This window comes from Dipodomys merriami, unplaced genomic scaffold, assembly GCF_024711535.1.
Source record: "Dipodomys merriami isolate MVZ:Mamm:240054 unplaced genomic scaffold, mDipMer1.0.p SCAF_3, whole genome shotgun sequence".
Taxonomy (NCBI): domain Eukaryota; kingdom Metazoa; phylum Chordata; class Mammalia; order Rodentia; family Heteromyidae; genus Dipodomys; species Dipodomys merriami.
This window is the reverse complement of record NW_027204492.1, coordinates 116,493,473-116,510,642: the sequence shown is the minus strand read 5'-3', so window position 1 is coordinate 116,510,642 and position 17,170 is coordinate 116,493,473. Positions and strand designations below refer to the sequence as shown.

Genomic DNA, 17,170 nt, shown 5'->3' with positions numbered 1-17,170 from the left:
AGACTTTTCTACCCAGGCTGGCTTTGAACTATAATTCCCAGATCTCAACCTCCTGAGTAGCTAGGATTACAGGCATGAGCCACTGGCATCTGGTTTGCATTCGTATGTATTTCCAATAGTACCATTTAGAGAAAAAGTTTACAAAATAACAGAAGATTATATATATATATATAATGATATGCATTGTGTGAATGACCTAGGCACACTTGGTTCTGTATGATGATCTTTGTTTATTTTAACCAGCTTAATTCAGATATGCTCTATTACCACAAAATTATCCCACTTATTGTTTACAATTATAGGATTTTAAGTATATTCCCAGGGTTGTGCAAATGCCAATCACAATCTAATTTTAGAACAGCTTCACCCCCTTAATAAAGCAACATAAATTGGACCTATTAACAGTCATTCCCTATTTTCCATTCCTCCACCCACAGCCCCTTATTCTTATGGTCACTAATTTGTTTTGGTTTTTATGGGTTAAAAAAAATTTTTTTTTGTCAGTCAAGGGCTTGAACTCAAGGCCTACGTGCTGTCCCTGAGCTCTTTTGCTCAAGGCTAAAACTCTACCACTTTGAACCACAGCTATACTTCTGGTTTTCTGGTGGTTAATCGGAGATAAGAGCCTCATGGACTTTCCTGCCGGCACTGCCTTTGAACTATGATCCTTAGATCTCAGCCGCCCAAATAGCTGAGATTACAGGTGTGAGGCACTGGTGCCCAGCTATTAATTTATTTTATATCTCTGTGGATGTGCCTACTCTGGACACTTCATATAAATGGAATCAGTGATATTGTTGTGACTGGTTTATTTTGCTTCGGATAATTTATCAGCATGATGTTACTTTTGAAGACTGAATAGCAGCATATTGTGTGACTATATGACATTATATTTATGTACTCATCAGTTTGATAAACATTTCAGATACTTCTACATTTTGGCTACGATGCACACTCATTGCTTTTCTTGGGTAAATATCTAGAAGTAAAACTGCTGGTTTATTCTGTCTTTAAATTTTTGAAGAACTGACAGACTCTTTCCAAAGTAGCTATATAATAATAATAATCCCATTTCTTAACTTGAGCTCAGAAGGCCACTCTGACGGTTAACTGGCAGTTACCAGTATTCAAAGTACCTTCTCACACACTTCTGGATAAAAGGTAAAAGGTGAGAGAGTGTAGTTATTTCATGATTTCAGAAAAGCCATTAAGAATTAGTATGGAAAAGAAGAAAAATTTGGTTAGTACTCAGTAGCTCAGGCCTGCAATCCTAGCTATTCAGAAGTCTGTGATCTCAGGATAGTGATTCAAAGCCAGCTGGGGCAGGAGAAAAGTCCATGAGATTTTTATCTCCAATCAACTATGAAAAAGCAGGAAGTAAGCTGGCCGTTGGTGGCTCATGCCTGTAATCCTAGCTACTCAGGAGGCTGAGATCAGAGGATTGTGGTTCAAAGCCAGCCCAGGCAGAAAAGTCCATGAGACTCTTATCTCCAATAAAGCACTCAAAAATTCGAAGTGGCGCTGTGGCTCAAGTGGTAGAGTGCTAGCCTTGAGCACAAAGAGGCTCAGGGACAGTGCCCAGGCCCTCAGGTCAAGCCCCACAACCAAACAACAACAAAAAGCAGGAAGGAGAGCTGTGGCTCAAGTGGCAGAATGCTAGCCTTAAGCAAAAGAAGCTCAAAGGATAGCACCCAGGCTCTGAGTTTAAACCTCAGGACCAGCAACAATAACAACAACAACAAAAGAAAGATGGAAGAAAGAAGGAGGAGCAGGGAGAGGAGGGAGAGGAGGAGGAGGAGGAGGAGGAGGAGAAAAGAAGGCAGAAGCAGAAGAATTCAAGATGTGCTTATCGATTCTATACTGTTTATTGCTGAAAAAATTTAGAACTTCAGAATGTACCAAACTTATATACATACACAAATCAAATCAATTAACCAGACAAACAAAGCCTCTCAAGTCCATCCTTGGCATCTAATCTCCTATCATTAGCTTCTGGACAACTGGGGCCATAGTACAGGGTGTGTGAACTCCTTTTACAATTCTCCACAATAAGAGATATTTTGGGCTATAAAGATATCCATGCCAGCTGGGTCATGCCCATAATCCTACAAACTCGGGAAGCTGAGATCTGAAGATCAAGGTTCAAAGCTAGCCCAGGCCTGACAGTCTTATCTCCAATGAGACTCCTATCTTCCAAAAAGCTGAAAAAGTGGAGCTGTAGCTCAAGTGGTACAGCACTAACCTTGAGCACAAAAGCTCAGGAATAGTACCTAGGCCTGGAATTCAAGCCTCAGTACTGGCACACATGCATTAAAAAATAGTTATCCATGCCAAGGCCCTCACACTTGTTTCTTGCTCACAGATGCACACTATGTTTTAAATCTCCAAGCTCTTATGAATACACCTTTTATAATCTCAAGGATTCTTCAACCTCAGATCAATTCAGAACCTGGCTTTTAAGGCAAGCTGAAACACATTCTGGATTTTAAACACATGCCTAGTATCTGACGCATTAAGGAAAAAAATCTGCAGGTGAATCCAAGTATCTGCTTTGACACACAAACCCAGAAACATCTTGACAAGCTCTTTTTGTGTGGTCCAGAAGGGATGAGCTACAAGAGAGGTGAATGTTTCATGACCTGACCCTATTGAGCTGCAAGGGCTGCAGTAGCCAATTTGACTTCTTCACTTTGATTTTTGCAGTACCCATCAGTACTTTTACCTGCTCTTACCTGTCACCTGCATGGCCTGATTTCAACTATGCTAGAATGAAGCTAGAAAGGAAAATTGTTCAGGATGTTTTTCTTATTCTATTGCCTCTCCCTGTGTCACTCAACTCCAATAACCAGATGATTTTTTTTTTTTTTTTTGCTCCGGCTGTGGGGCCTGAACTCTGGGCCTGGGCACTGTTCTTCAGCTCTTCAGCTCAAGGCTAGCGCTCTACCACTTGAGCCACAGCGCCACTTCCGGCTTTTTTCTTTTTGCTTATGTGGTGCTGAGGAATGGAACCCAGGGCCTGAGGCATGCAAGGCAAGCGCTCTACCACTGAGCCACCTTCCCAGCCTCACCAGATGAATTTTTTTAACAGAAGAACAATGTAATGATAGCTGAAAGGTATTGATAATAGAAGACAGGAAAAGGGAGAAAGAGTGAGCCCAAAGGAAAAAAAGGAGAAAAAGTTAAATAGGAAATGAACAGCACAGATCTCAAAAGCAGGAAGAAGCTGGGTGCCAGTGACTCATGCGTATAATCCTAGATACTCAGGAAGCTGAGATCTGAGGGTAATGGTTCAAAGCCAGCCTGGTCAGGAAAGTTTGAGATTCTTCTTTCCAATGAACCACCAAAAAATTGGAAGAGGTGTTGTGGCTCAAGGTTGTAGAGCTCTAGTGTTGAACAAAAGAGCTCAGGGACATAGCCCAGGCCCTGACTTTAAGCCCCATGATTAAAAAAAGAAGCAGGGCAGGAGAGGGCAGGAAAGAGAAATGAGTGCCTGGATTGAAGGTATTGGCAAGTGATATTCCTATGGGACCTTCACAGACACCATGGAGGTCTGCACTCTCTTGGATTGTGTTAGAATTCATTGGCAATGCCCAAATTGAGCTTGCAATTTGTTTCAAGTCTTAGCTGGAGATAGCAGTATTTTATTGCCTGGTAAACTGAAATTGAAACTCAAAATGCCCTTGATAAACTGCAAAATAAAATAAAATAAATCAATAAAGCAAACAGAAGAAATCCTGTCTGGGTGACGAAATGGTATACCAGTAGAAAAATCAAATTAATATTTTGTGAAATAGGAGAATAAGCAAAGACAGGCAGCTCCTCACAAGCACATCTTTCTAAAAGTAAACTGAAGATGGAAATACACGGGAGTACTGGATATTTATCCTCAGGAAGTCTAGCCATTCAAACTATTTCAAAGGTACTCTGTCTAGATCTGTGGGCCACAATTAAAAAGGGGTGTGGAGAAGCTGGAAAGAGTTCAGAGGAAAACCACAAAGATCAAAGGGTTTAGAAAAGGGACTTTAAAGCAAAGAGTCAGAGAGCTGGAAAAATTCAACCTGAAGAAGAGAAGGTTAAGGAGATCATTTAATCATGGTCCTCGACTAGATGAAGAGCTTTTCATAGGTGACTATCCGTTCTCCTGAGACATAGAGAAAGGCAAGGCTTTGTGAAAGGTTTCAGTGCGGTGTGAGAAATAGCATGCTGTGATAGTTGGTAAATAAATGCAGTGAGCTCCTGATCATGAACAGGCATAAGGAATATTCTTTTCTGGTGGTCTTAGGAAACAGGCAAGATGCTCACATGTATGAGCTACTTTAAAGACTTGGTATCTTAGAGTTGAAGACTTGGGGGGGGGCAGTGAGTATCGTCTAACATTCTAAAAGAATATATACTCTGTGGCCTTAGTCATGTATCACTTGCTTGGCCATATTTCTCCAATCTAGGGCTTTACATAAAATGTCTTCTTTGGCAGATTACTTTGAGATGGGATCATTTCCTCTGTGAAAAGAATTCTTGAAAAAATAGTTTGAAGAGTGGGAATTTGTTGAAGGAAACAAAAAGTCAGCTAAACAAGACCCACAGGGGTGGGGGTGGGGTAGAGCACCTCACAGTGCATGCTGGGATGAGGGCTAATTAAGATGTTGACTGAATCTATGCTAATCATGTCCCATCAGACTTTGCTGGATTAGTATGTAAATTGGTAAACTCTGTTCTGAAATTGCCCTACCAGCTGAGGTCTAATTACTGACTAGACATAACAAATAATAATGGGATTTGTATTTTAGGATGTTTAATTATGGAAATACATGTCTGGAAAAAACACCAGTTGTACTGCACAAAAAGAGATTTCATCATGTTTTACTCAAGTTTTATGAAATTTTACATCTTTAATAAGAACACCAGGAACAAGGGTGGTTGGAGGGAGTCCTTTTGGAAAACTGGCATTTGTGAAGAGGGAACCGCAACCACAATGATTAATTCAGTGCTTGAGTAATTTCCCCACAGCTTCTCAAAGACTAATTGTCTCATTGCTGATACACAGCATCTTGTGAGCTTTTAGTTCTATCACCAAAAGAACTGGAACTCACCCATGAAGAATAACGAAGATGCCATGGATTAAGCTCAACTATTCCGTAGCATGCATTCAAATGGAATTCAAAGCAACAGTCCTCCAATAATTGTAGGAAATGAAGCCCCTAGAATTCTTTCTGTTCACTGAACGATTCCATAATATAGAAGTCATTAAATTTATAAATCAGGAAATAGTTATTCCAATTCCAAAGGTAGAGGATATAGTGCATGTGGCTTTAGAGAAAAACAGCTTGAGCTCTAGAATTAACCAATTGGATATCTTGAGACAGAAACTTTTTATTTTTGTAACCATTGGCTACGTCACTGTGTGACCACCCTTTCCAGAAATGGGGTTTTAGACAGAGTTGTGGTAGCTGCCTGCTTCTGCGAGCCCACAGTTCCCCCCTTTAAATGATGTGCTGTTCCCCACATCATTTAAAGACTTAGGATTCACCATCAAGTTCTCCTTAGATTTTACATTATAAGTGATCACATCATTCTAATATAGGTTAATATTTTTACAGTCCTTTTGCTTACATTTAGTAAACAAATCTACTTGTGAATCACTTTAATATAAATTTAGGGAGCTTAAAGGGCTACTGTGTCCCCATAACATTCCAAGTTCCTCTACTTTTCTTGGATCTATACGATGCATCACAATCAGGGCAGAGTTCATGCCATTAACAGAGGCAGAGCGTTTAAGAAGTTCAAGAATGTTTCCTCTTGTTATATGGCACAGGACAGATATTATCAAATAAAATTTAGGGAGTGAGCCTCTGCATGCTATAGCTTCAGGCCCCTGTGCATATACATTGAAATTAAATTTGTTGATCACCTTAATACGAGTTTGAAAAAATAAATTAATTGATCCTTGTGGTACAGAACTATAAGGAAGAATGATGCAATGCTATTGTGATATAAAGGTATCCGAGATATCTTTGGGTTGGGAATTGATTGTGTTAAGTAATTTCTGTTTCAAGGCTCAGACTACTTGTATGTCTTATTGGCTTATTGGTAACTGTATTTGTATAAGTTTCAACAGGGGGTTTTTAACTTCTTTTTCAAATGGAAGACACATCAGGAGATTTCTCATTTTCTAACATATGAATCCATCTGAACAAACTTTTCCTTTCAATTTCTCACCATTAAATATTACCAGTAAGTTTGCATGATAACATCATTCTGTAGACAATCTATCACTGAAAACATCATTTTAAATGTGATTTCCCCATGCCCAAAGGCAACTCTCAGTAATTATATATTATTAAATATATATTTAAATATTAATGATTAGTTATTTATTATTTATCTAAATATTAAATGTATTATAGTATTAAAACTAATAATGATCTTCTCTAAGTGTTGAACATGGGGTCAGATGCTCTGGGATGATTATTCTAAGTGTGTCCTTTTCTTTTTTTTTTTTTTTTTTTTTTGGGTCCGGTCGTGGAGCCTGAACTCTGGGCCTGGGCGCTGTCCCTTAGCTCTTCAGCTCAAGGCTAGCGCTCTACCACTTGAGCCACAGCGACACTTCCGGCTTTTTTCTTTTTGCTTATGTGGTGCTGAGGAATCGAACCCAGGGCCTGAGGCATGCAAGGCAAGCGCTCTACCACTGAGCCACCTTCCCAGTCCTAAGTGTGTCCTTTTCTTGTCCTGACTTTTGGGGGAAGTCAAGGTAGGGTCAGAGCATTTGGAAGGTTCACAGAAAATGTTTCACCCATATGTAGGTAAGCAGTGGTAAACCTGAACAGATGCCATGTTGAACGAAAATCTCTCAGGAAGTGCTTGGCAAGCTGTTGGGTCAACCTCATAGCTTTTAGGTTTCTCACTTAGAAGCAAATTATACGGTTTCAGATAACGATCTTTTCAACAAATAGACTTTGAAATTTTCTTGCTAACATTAAAGCAAGCTGCAGATTATCCTGATAAATACGAATAGTGGTTTGGATAACATATAGATAACTGCCCACCACATGTTCCTTCCTTTGGTCATTTGGTTATGGCCACAATCTGGTTTGCCGCTCCAGATGAGAAAGGTCACAGAGTCCTCCCTAGGGACTCGGCACACCTGTCTTGGCTAAGTCGATTAAGAGTACTAGGCTAAGGGACAGAAGCCAGACATTCAGATGTGGCTATGCTGTTCTTTGGAATAAGGCACTTTCTACAAGAATTTCAAGCAATAAATAGAATCAGATGTGCTCTCAACACACTGTAGATAACAAACAACTGTTTGTTAAATATATGTTCAGTAGAAAAGGTTAAGCAAATCTAAATCTTTCTGGTACATAAATGAAAGACAAATTTACCTGGCAAGGTCTTATACCTTCCTGGTGAGTTAGCTATAAAATAACAACTCCCTACCATATTCCAATCAGTAAGATCATCTGGTAAGGAGATTATTACCTAATAATTACTGGAGGGGTTTATGTTTTAGAGCCCACAGGCAAATGTTTTAGAATTACCCACTAAAGCTTCTACAAAGATTATAGAAAATTTTAATGAAGATAAAAATGAAGTTTACATATGTCTTTCTTGGCAAGGATTACCTTTCCAGGGACCACCTACATTGAGTGAGATTCAAACCTTTACACACACCAGGCAACTGCACCCAGCAGTTAGTGACTGATAGTAATGAAGAACAAGCAGGTTGGGGATATCAAGACCTTAAAAGAAGTGTACACATCACTTTAAGATTCCTGAAGCTTTTCAAAGATGTTGTGATGTGGGGGTTCTGTCTGGCGTGTTGAATCCAACATTCTTTAAACACATACATAGCAGAGAGAGAGAACCCGGGCTTCAAATTTCACTCTGCTGTTACCTTATAGCATTACCATGAGCAGTTGTGGGGAGAACTCATGGCAAGCGCATGGCAAGTTGAGTCGTTCAGTGACAGGAGAGAAGGTTTCTGCAGCCCATCATCTTGACCTTCGCATGGCCTTGCTCTTGCTTCCTCCCTCCCTCCCTCGTAGAAAAAGATGACATTCTCACTTCACACATCCACAGGATCTGGAATTGTTTAGTTTTTGATAATGTATTCTTCATGATGGCAATATGCTTTTCTCTCAGTATGGATGGATATCAGTTCTTTGAGAGCAAAGAAATAAAAAGCTCTCTCTAAAATTTTGCCTTTAGCTCCACTCTAACGTTCTATGACAAATGCTGCATTTCATCATGGATCTCACCCTATGGTGACCAGAAGCCTACAGGAATATGCCTCAGAGATATTTGCAGTTCATCCTGACAACAGTAGTTGCTGTTCTTAAATGCCATCTTTGGAAATAGCCAGATAGTGCGAATATATAAAACTATACTTGGTAGATTACTAAGGGAGTAGACAATAAGACTTAAAACCATGAACTCTGCAGCCAGGATGCTTGACTTCAAGTTCCTTCTCTCCTCCTGCAAATTAGGTTAACCCAGAGCCAATTACTTAAGCCTTCTTTGCCTCAGTTTTATTCATCTGAAAATGGGATGATAATGAGAAGTACCTGTCTAAGGTTGTTGATATTTAGACTATTGTAATGTTCATGAAATACAATAAACAAGAGTCATTACTACTACTTGTCTCAGTACCATCACCAATGGGTTTTTGGGCTACTTGAAGGAAGGGATGTTTCTGGGCAGTATTATATCCCTGGCTCTAAGAGCAGCATACACACATCTCAGAATTATCCATCCTTTCTCTCTCCCCATTTTCCACCCTGGTGATCCATGTGACAAATTCGTTTTACTCAGCCATTCTGTACTCATTTCATTTTATTTTTGTGCTGGTCTTGGAGCTGGAACTCAGGGCCTGGGTGCAGTCCTTGAGCATTTTTTGCTCAAGGCTAGAGCTCTACCACTTGAGCAATACTTCCACTTCTGGATTGTTTGGCACTTAATTGGAGATAAGAGTCTCACAGACTTTCGTGCCAGGGTGGGCTGCACATCCCAATCCTCAAATCTCAGCCTCCTGAGTAGCTAGGATTACAGGAATTACACGAATGAGCCAATGGTGCTCAACTCAATGCACTACCTTTAATGTCTCTCAAATTCTTCCTTGTGCTCTTCTCTACAGATTCTGTGACAAGTCATGTTCTTGACCTTGCTCTCTCATACCATGTGGCATCTTAGTTGGGCCTCTATCTCCATAGTGCTCTCGCAGTGAGCTTTTTAACTTGGAAACACAATTATTTCATCTTTTGAAGTGTTTCAGTTGAAATCTTTCCATCGCCACCTACTGCCAATAAGATCATGGGATAAATAAATATCAAGTACATTAAAAAAATGTGGAAAAAAATGTTTGGTAGTCAAAATAACACTCATCCCCAAGGCATCCACATCCTAATCCTCAATTCGTTGATGTTGAAATGGGAGGTTTTCCTTAGTTTGCCTTGGTGGGTTTGATATAATAATAGAGGTCCCTATAATGGAAAGATGGAGGAAGAAGAATGAGAGTCAGAGAAGGTAATGTGACAAAGGAAGCAGAGAGCAAAGGGGCATGACTCAAGGAATGCTGGTGACTTCTACAAGCTATAAAAGCGGGACTTGAACACATGGCTTAGGGGCTGTCCCTGAGCTTTTTTTTTTTTCTTCTCAAGGCTAGTGCTTTACCACTCAAGCAACAGCTCCACTTCTGGCTTTTTTGGTGATTAATTGAAGATTGATCTTGGGCTTTCCTACCTGGGCTGGCTTCAAACTGCAATCTTCAGATCTCAGCCTCCTGAAATGCATGAGCCACAGATGTTTGTTTTTTAAACACCCTTGAGCTGGGCACCAGTGGTTCCCGTCTGTAATCCTAGCTACTCAGGAGGCTGAGATCTGAGGATCAAGGTTGGAAGCCAGCCCTGACAAGAAAGTCTGTGAGATTCTCATCTCCAATTAACTACCACAAAGGTGAAAGTGGAGCTGTGTTTTCAGAGGCAGAGTGCTAGGCTTGAGCAAAAGGTCAGGGATATTGTCCAGGCCCTGAGGTCAAGCTCCAGGATGACACAAACAAAAAAGAAAGTGTTCTTCAGTGTTGTCCAGAGGAGTAAGTGATAACATGTTAGTAAAGGACTCAAGGAAATGTCTGGTACATGGAGAGTGGAAGAAGTATTTCTTTCTCAGGATGCATTTTTCCTATTGCTATTCTGTGGATATGTACTGTGGTATATAGCATCATGTAACCATACCCCAATACATTCAAATACTTGGGAAAAATGAAAAGGAATGTAATTTGTAAGTGATAAAGATCAAGCTGGCTGCAAGGTTTTGATCCATACTTCCAACTAATACAATGGCCAGATTAATTCTCAAGAATCCTTTCTTCTGAATTATTCAAATGCCCAGCAATGAGAATAACACACAGAACTTCGTGTGCAATGTGGAAGGATTATTGATGAACTCAACTCAACTCTCAGGTTTGAAGTGGTCAGTCATACACTTTAATGTATCAATAATTCAAAAGGAATCATTTTGTTGTGGTTATTGCTGAAAGCACATTTGCAGCTGAGCCTCTGGAGCAGGCAAACAATTGGTAAAATAGTGAAAGTTGGGGCTTTTTGCTTCTGGCCTTGGCTCTCCGAGCAGCAGCAGCCCATCTAAACAATGTCTTCATCTTGCATAGCAAATGTGGACAGCAATGTGACACCAATACATAGAGACTCAATACATATCTGTCAGATGGATGAAAATCTCAGGAGGCAGTCGTGAAAAACGGCCAGCCAAAGGATTTTAAAATATCAATCTGGAAAGAAAATCAATTCTAATAAGCTCTATGCTCTTGGGCTCAAATATTATGAAGGTAAATAGTCTTTGAAATTGCAAAGAGTCTGGGGCAGAGAACAGAGAATGACATTGATCAAAACCTGCTAACCTCCTAGACACCTTCCCCTCCACAGTTAAATTGATTAACGGTTATCTCACATCAGAACCTTACCATTAACTGCCAGAATTCTGTAAACAACTCCTAAAGGCCAAGATAAACCCATTTGGTTGGATTAGCATTTTTTGGTTTGATAGATGAAGGAAAACCAAAATAGAAAGGGAATCGACTCCTCTCTCCTTTTTCGTTTTCTTTTTTGCAAAAGATACCTTAGGCAAATAATTAGCTCATTTTAAAGAAAGTCTATTTTTAGGCTTTCATATTACTATGTATGTAAAGAAATTTATTTGAAGAGCTATATATAGTTATATACTTTCAAATGACCCCCAGTGTGTTATTAAGTGGCACACATTTTCACAATTTGAAATATTGTAAAACTCAAGAGCATTTTAAGATTACAGAACGAAGTAAGAGCAGACCTGCCTGGACCTAGTTTCAGTTGAAGTCAAAGTTGTGGAACTGGGTAATTAGTTTATTTTACTTGATCAGTATTTGCATGATGGGCAGATTGAACCACAATGCAAAGTGGATTGTTGGTACGTGTTAAGTTTAGAAAGAAAATACCTAGTATCAGAACTTTGCACAGAGGAAGGATTTTCGTTTTATTCTGATAAGGGGGAAATGCAGAGATCCTACCTTAGGGAGCAACCAAACTTTCTCAGGAATCAACAACAAAGATTATCACCCTGTCCTGTGGTGGGGGAGGGGTAAGCAGAGTTGTAAGGAATTTGCTTGCAGCTACTGGGAGAAACTTCTGGAGCAGCCTGGCAGGTCACACCCAGCCTCTGAACACACTCTTCAGAAAGACTTGTATCATTTGCATCTAGCTAAAGTACTATATTTCTGAAGTCTTCAGACTCAAGTTTCCCAGGATATAATGCAACGATATGCCTGCGCACTCCCATTGAAATAGTATCTATAAATAGCACCAATGATGTGCTAATTCGCACAAATGCACACTTGCAGCAATAACAATGTTAATTCTCGAAAACAACAGGCTGCGGGAAGGGAATCCAAGCCGCCTTTGCCAGGTGAGGCTGAGAGCTGCTAGTTGCTGGCGAATGCCCGAGGGAAGGCGTGCTGAGCGTTCTTGCAGGATGCTCATTTCTTTCCTGCGAGGACTCGCTGTGTAACCAACGCAGGATAGGAAGTTCTTCACTACTACCTCCCAATTCCATTTTCCTTACTTTCGTAGGAAGCTCCCCTGGCCCGGGGGTGGGGAGGGGGGTGTGACGCTCACTCCTGGGACTATTCAGGTTATTAGCTATGCTTGTGCTCCACACAGCCCTGTCCCACTCACAACACAGGTGAACCATTCAACAGTAAAACACATCCTCACAGGAAACGTGATCAGGAAGTTTCCAGAAAGCCTGGTTTTTCTCTCACCTCCCCCCAAACATATCCAATTTAGATAGAAATGCTTTCAAATGTGGTCATCTCGTAGGTAAATGCATTATAACGGGGTGGGGGGGGGCGCCCGTCTCTTCGTGGGGGTGAGCCTGCATTTTGCTTTCGTCCATTACTCATCAGTGATGCTCACCAAGTTCGGGGCAAAGTACAAGTGCTCTCGGACCCCTGGCCCTTTGTGCAGGCAGCGGCGCGTTTCCTGCCGTGCTGATGAGAGACAATGCAGGGTGTCCCCAGAATCGCGAACGCATTTCCCTTCCTCCCAGCCCCAGCCTTGCAAACGGCAATGGGCAATCGGCGATCGCAGCAAGAAGAGAAAGAAGAGCCTTACCGCTTCTCGCCAAGGTGGACGAAGGGCAACTCCCCGGGGCTGCACGCGGGGCAAGTGGAGTTCTCGGCGCCACTGGAGGGAAGGGACCGGGAGAGCCGAGGCCGTCCTGGCCTCTGTTTGCTTTCTCCCCAGCAACCTCCCCCAGGCTTTGGCTCACAAAGCACACTCCTGCCGTCTAATCCTCTCGCCAGGCACAGCAGCGCAGACCCGAAGAAGACTTCTGCCAATGCATCTCTCCCGGGGAGCTGGGCCGCCCACGGGGAGGGTGGCGATGCGGGGCGGGGATGGGGTGGGGGCGCTCCCGTTCATAGCTGCCGGGCTTCGAACTCAACTCTCAGCATGGCTCAGGGCCTGGAACTCGCAGTCCCAGGGAGCTTGGGGGAGATGACAGGCACCGAGGTGAACCCCGACTTCTGTCGGTGCCTTGTGTCTCGTAAGGATGCAAAAGCAACGCCTCGGCTTCGAACTTCCTGAGGTTTTCACCCGTGAACGCCCATTCTCAGAGCGCAGAGATTCCACGCGAGTGCAGGACTTCCTAGGCTAGAACGCGCCCTCGCCCGCCTGGCCCTTTAAGAGACACGCACCGCGGACGGCAGCTGCTCTTTTGAGACCTGTCTCAACACGGGGATTCAAAAGCCACGTGAGAAAGGCGACTAGCGAATATGAGGATGTGCGTGTAGGTGTAGCTACACGCGCAAACACAGTCAGGAGGGACGTTTTGACAGAGCGCCGTCTTTTCCAAAGCTCATCTTTAAAATACGAAAGAAAAGCAGAGGGCTAAGTTGTAAGGCATAAAGTTTACCTTGTTCTTCCCTTCCCAGGCCGGGAGACACGCCTTCACCGGCAGATCCGACCCACGCCTGGCACATTCACAGCTCTTTCTAACGGAAGGCAAACATCTTACGTCCATTTCTGATACACTACCAGTAATGGGGAATCGCATTCTTCCCCCGCCTCAGGCTTTTGAAGAGAACACTTACCTTTTTACTATGTCATTTGAAACCCCAAAAGGAATAAGGCACAGACACGGGAGCCGGGCAGATGGCACGGTTCTACAGTTTGCAATGAAGGCTGTTTGCTTTGGAGTGATTATTTCTAAGGAGCCGCGCTGTGCTTTAGCGCCTGTGTTCAACAGCATGCTACTGGGCCTTTGAAACCAAATGAATCGCCTTCACACCGCTAGCTCTGGACGACATACTAATACTTCACAATGCCCCAACTGGCCAGGCCGCCCCTTTCCATAATGACCTTGCATAGAATCCGAGGTGACGGTTTGATGGATGAGTTTTCCAAGAGACAAAAGCAATTTGTGACATCACAGTTTTGTCTCCACTCCTGCCCCAGACCCCATCCTGGCTCTCCTCCCTGACAAAAAAGAAAGAAAAAAGAAAAAAAAAACAACTATCCCGTTCTTGGCAACAATGCTCTCTCATTAGCACAAACAGGGTGTACAGCAAATGCTATAACTTATCGGTCCTTCTTAACTTCAATTTTCTGGCTTTCCTCTGTTGGGGAACCGCAAATTAGATGAGGTACACATGCACTGAGACGAAAAACCCCACAGAACTCAATATGCTAAAAGTGTATAATCTGGTAGCATTCCTATCAAAAGGAGTATTTTTGTATTACTACCAATTTTGTATTACTACTAATATCTTCCAGTGACCTGCAATTTAAGAGATCTTATGATCAAATATATGTAACCAACTGCAAAGATATTTAACATGCATATAAAGACTTTCTGACTTACTAAAATGCATTTATTACCATATTTGTGTGTGTGTGTGTGTGTGTGTGTGTGTATCTGAGTGTGTGCAGGCCCTGGGACTTGAACTCAGGCCCTGGGTGCTATCCTTGAGCAGTTTTGCAATGCTAGAGCACTACTATTTGAGTCCCATCTCCACTTCCAGCTTTTTGTTAGTTAATTGGAGATAAGAATCTCCACAAAAGCTGGGCAAGGATGGCTCAGGCCTCTAATCCTACTTACTCAGGAGGATGAGATCTGAGGATCACAGTTTGAAGCCAGCCCTGGAGAAAAGTACCTGTGAGACTCTTATCACCAATGAACCACTCAAAAACCAGAAGTGGTGCTGTAGCTCCTGACTTCAAGCCCCACAACTGACAACAACAACAACAAAAAAGAATCTCACACACTTTCCTGCCTGAGCAGGGTTTGAACATTGATCTGTCTCCTGATTAGTTAAGATTACAGGAGTGAGCCAATAGGGCCTAGCTGTTCTGGTACATGCCATCCTTATTTTAAGTATGTTAACACTTGAAATAATACTTGGCAAATTCATTTGACACAAACATATCTGTAAACAAAATCCTTAATATCTTTATAATTCTTCTCATCATCTTTATTTTTTCAAACTATTTTTTTTTTTTGGCCAGTCCTGGGGCTTGAACTCAGGACCTGGGCACTGTCCCTGAGCTTCTTTTTGTTCAAGGCTAGCACTCTACCACTTGAGCTGCAGCTCCACTTCCAGCTTGTTTTGCTTATGTGGTACTGAGGAATCGAACCCAGGGCCTCATGCATGCTAGGCCAGCACTCTACCACTAAGCCACATTCCCAGCCCTCATTTAATATTCTTTTCAGATGTTCAGCACAAGGAGGGTAAAAAGTATTTAAAAGATATTTTATATTTAAAAGATATAAAAAAGATATTTAAATCACATATATATATGTCGATTGTATATAAGTCTATCTCTCATATATACATATATATATACACACTTGTATATTTATATATGTACCTATGTGTCTAAAATTTTTTGCATGGCAAAAATACAAGCACTGACTAGCATAAGCCATGTGAAAAGAAGTCACGACCCACTAGAGCACATGGCCAGTCTACTTCATGTGCAATAAATGGTAACCTTTAAAAAGAGAAAGGCCTGAGAAGGTGGCTCAGTGGTAGAGTGCTTGCCTTGCATGCATAAGGCCCTGGATTCCATTCCTTAGCACCACATAAGCAGAAAAAGCCGGAAGTGGCGTTGTGGCTCAAGTGGTAGAGTGCTAGCCTTGAGCTGAGGAGCTTAAGAGAAAAACACTTCCCAGACTGAAGACATATCATTAAATGTAAATTACCAAAAGGTGCTCTTTATCACTTGTAATAAAATCAATACAAATGAAAACTACAGTGAGGTATCCTTCCTTATCTAAATGCGTGGACTAACCTCAAAGATCCGAAACCAAATACCATTAGTGAGATCTGTGAGAACACACACTGGCATAGGTCGCTGGTGAGGGTAGGCTATTACAAACCGGGAGGGACTTTCACAGTCTGTAGCAAATTTGCAAATGCATGGACCCTTTTGTTAGCAATTCCCCTTTCTAGCTGCTATTCCACACAATTACCAGGACAGCAGTCACATGTAGTTGCGTGTGATGGCATTCAAGAGACTGAGGGAAGAGAACAGTAAGTGGAAGTCCTGCCTGGACTCCTTCAAGATTACATAATGAAATCATATAGATACAAATATAGATATAGATGTGTGTATACATATGTGTGTGTTGAATATAATAGAAACTGTAGGCTCATATGATTTGTGGTTTATCTACCTAGGAAATAATTATGGGACTGCAGAAAAGATGTGAGATTTCTGTGTATTAACGTGCACAATGTAGCCAGGCACTGGTGGCTCATGCCTGTAATTCCAGCTACTCAGGAGGCTGAGATCTGAGGATCACAGTTCAAAGTCAGCCCCAGCAGGAAAGTCTGTGAGACTCTTATCTACAGTTAAGCACCAAAATCCCAGAAGTAGAGCTGTAAGCACTAGAGTACTAACCTCAAGCAAAAGAACTCAGGGACAGCACTTAGGCCCTGAGTTCAAGCCCTATGACTAGCATAACATTTTTTTAATTGAAAAAAAAAAACATGTAGTGAAAACCAAGTACCAAGAGGTTAAGGAGCTGGGGGAAATAAGGAAGTTACCCAAGGAGGCAGAAAAGGGAGGATTGTGGTTAGAGAGCAACCCAAGCAAAACTAGTTAGTGAGATCCTCAACAAACAAGCTAGGAACGGTGCCACATGTTTGTAATTTCAACTCTGTGGTAAATATGTTAAGTAGGAGGTTCATGGTCCCATGGTCCCAGTTGTGCTTGCCTTGCATGCATGAGGCCCTGGGTTCAATTCCTCAGCACCACATAAGCAGAAAAAGCCGGAAGTGGCGCTGTGGCTCAAGTGGTAGAACACTAGCCTTGAGCTGAAGAGCTGAGGGACAGTACCCAGGCCCCATGATTGACTAAAAAACAAAAATTCTATTAGAACTTATATAGTGTCATATCTTCCAGATTTGACCCAAGCTCTTAGTAAAGAGACATTGATTTCATTCCTGGTGAGACAAGTTTCCAAGAGTACGTTGTGTGAATGGAAAGTTTGTTGTCACCATTTTCTTTTTTGCCAGTCAGGGTCTAGGAGTTGTTTCTGAGCTTCTTTTCCTTAAGGCTAGTGTTCTTCCACTTGAGCCACAGTGCCACTTCTGGCTTTTTCTAAGTTGTTTATTAGAGAT

General features: G+C 41.8%; 1 protein-coding gene across 2 annotated transcripts in view; it reads right to left on the bottom strand.

The window, feature by feature from the left end:
- The window catches only part of Mid1 (midline 1), a 300,223-nt gene that overhangs the window by 171,619 nt on the left and 111,434 nt on the right, over nucleotides 1-17,170 (bottom strand). Inside the window, exon 1 of one of the 2 annotated variants that reach the window (XM_070040907.1) lies at nucleotides 13,637-13,704. The exons of the other annotated variant lie outside the window; for it this stretch is intronic. The gene's annotated coding sequence lies outside the window, so the exon portion shown is untranslated. Of the gene's footprint in view, nucleotides 1-13,636; nucleotides 13,705-17,170 lie in introns of those variants that run through there. 2 annotated transcript variants of the gene reach the window in all.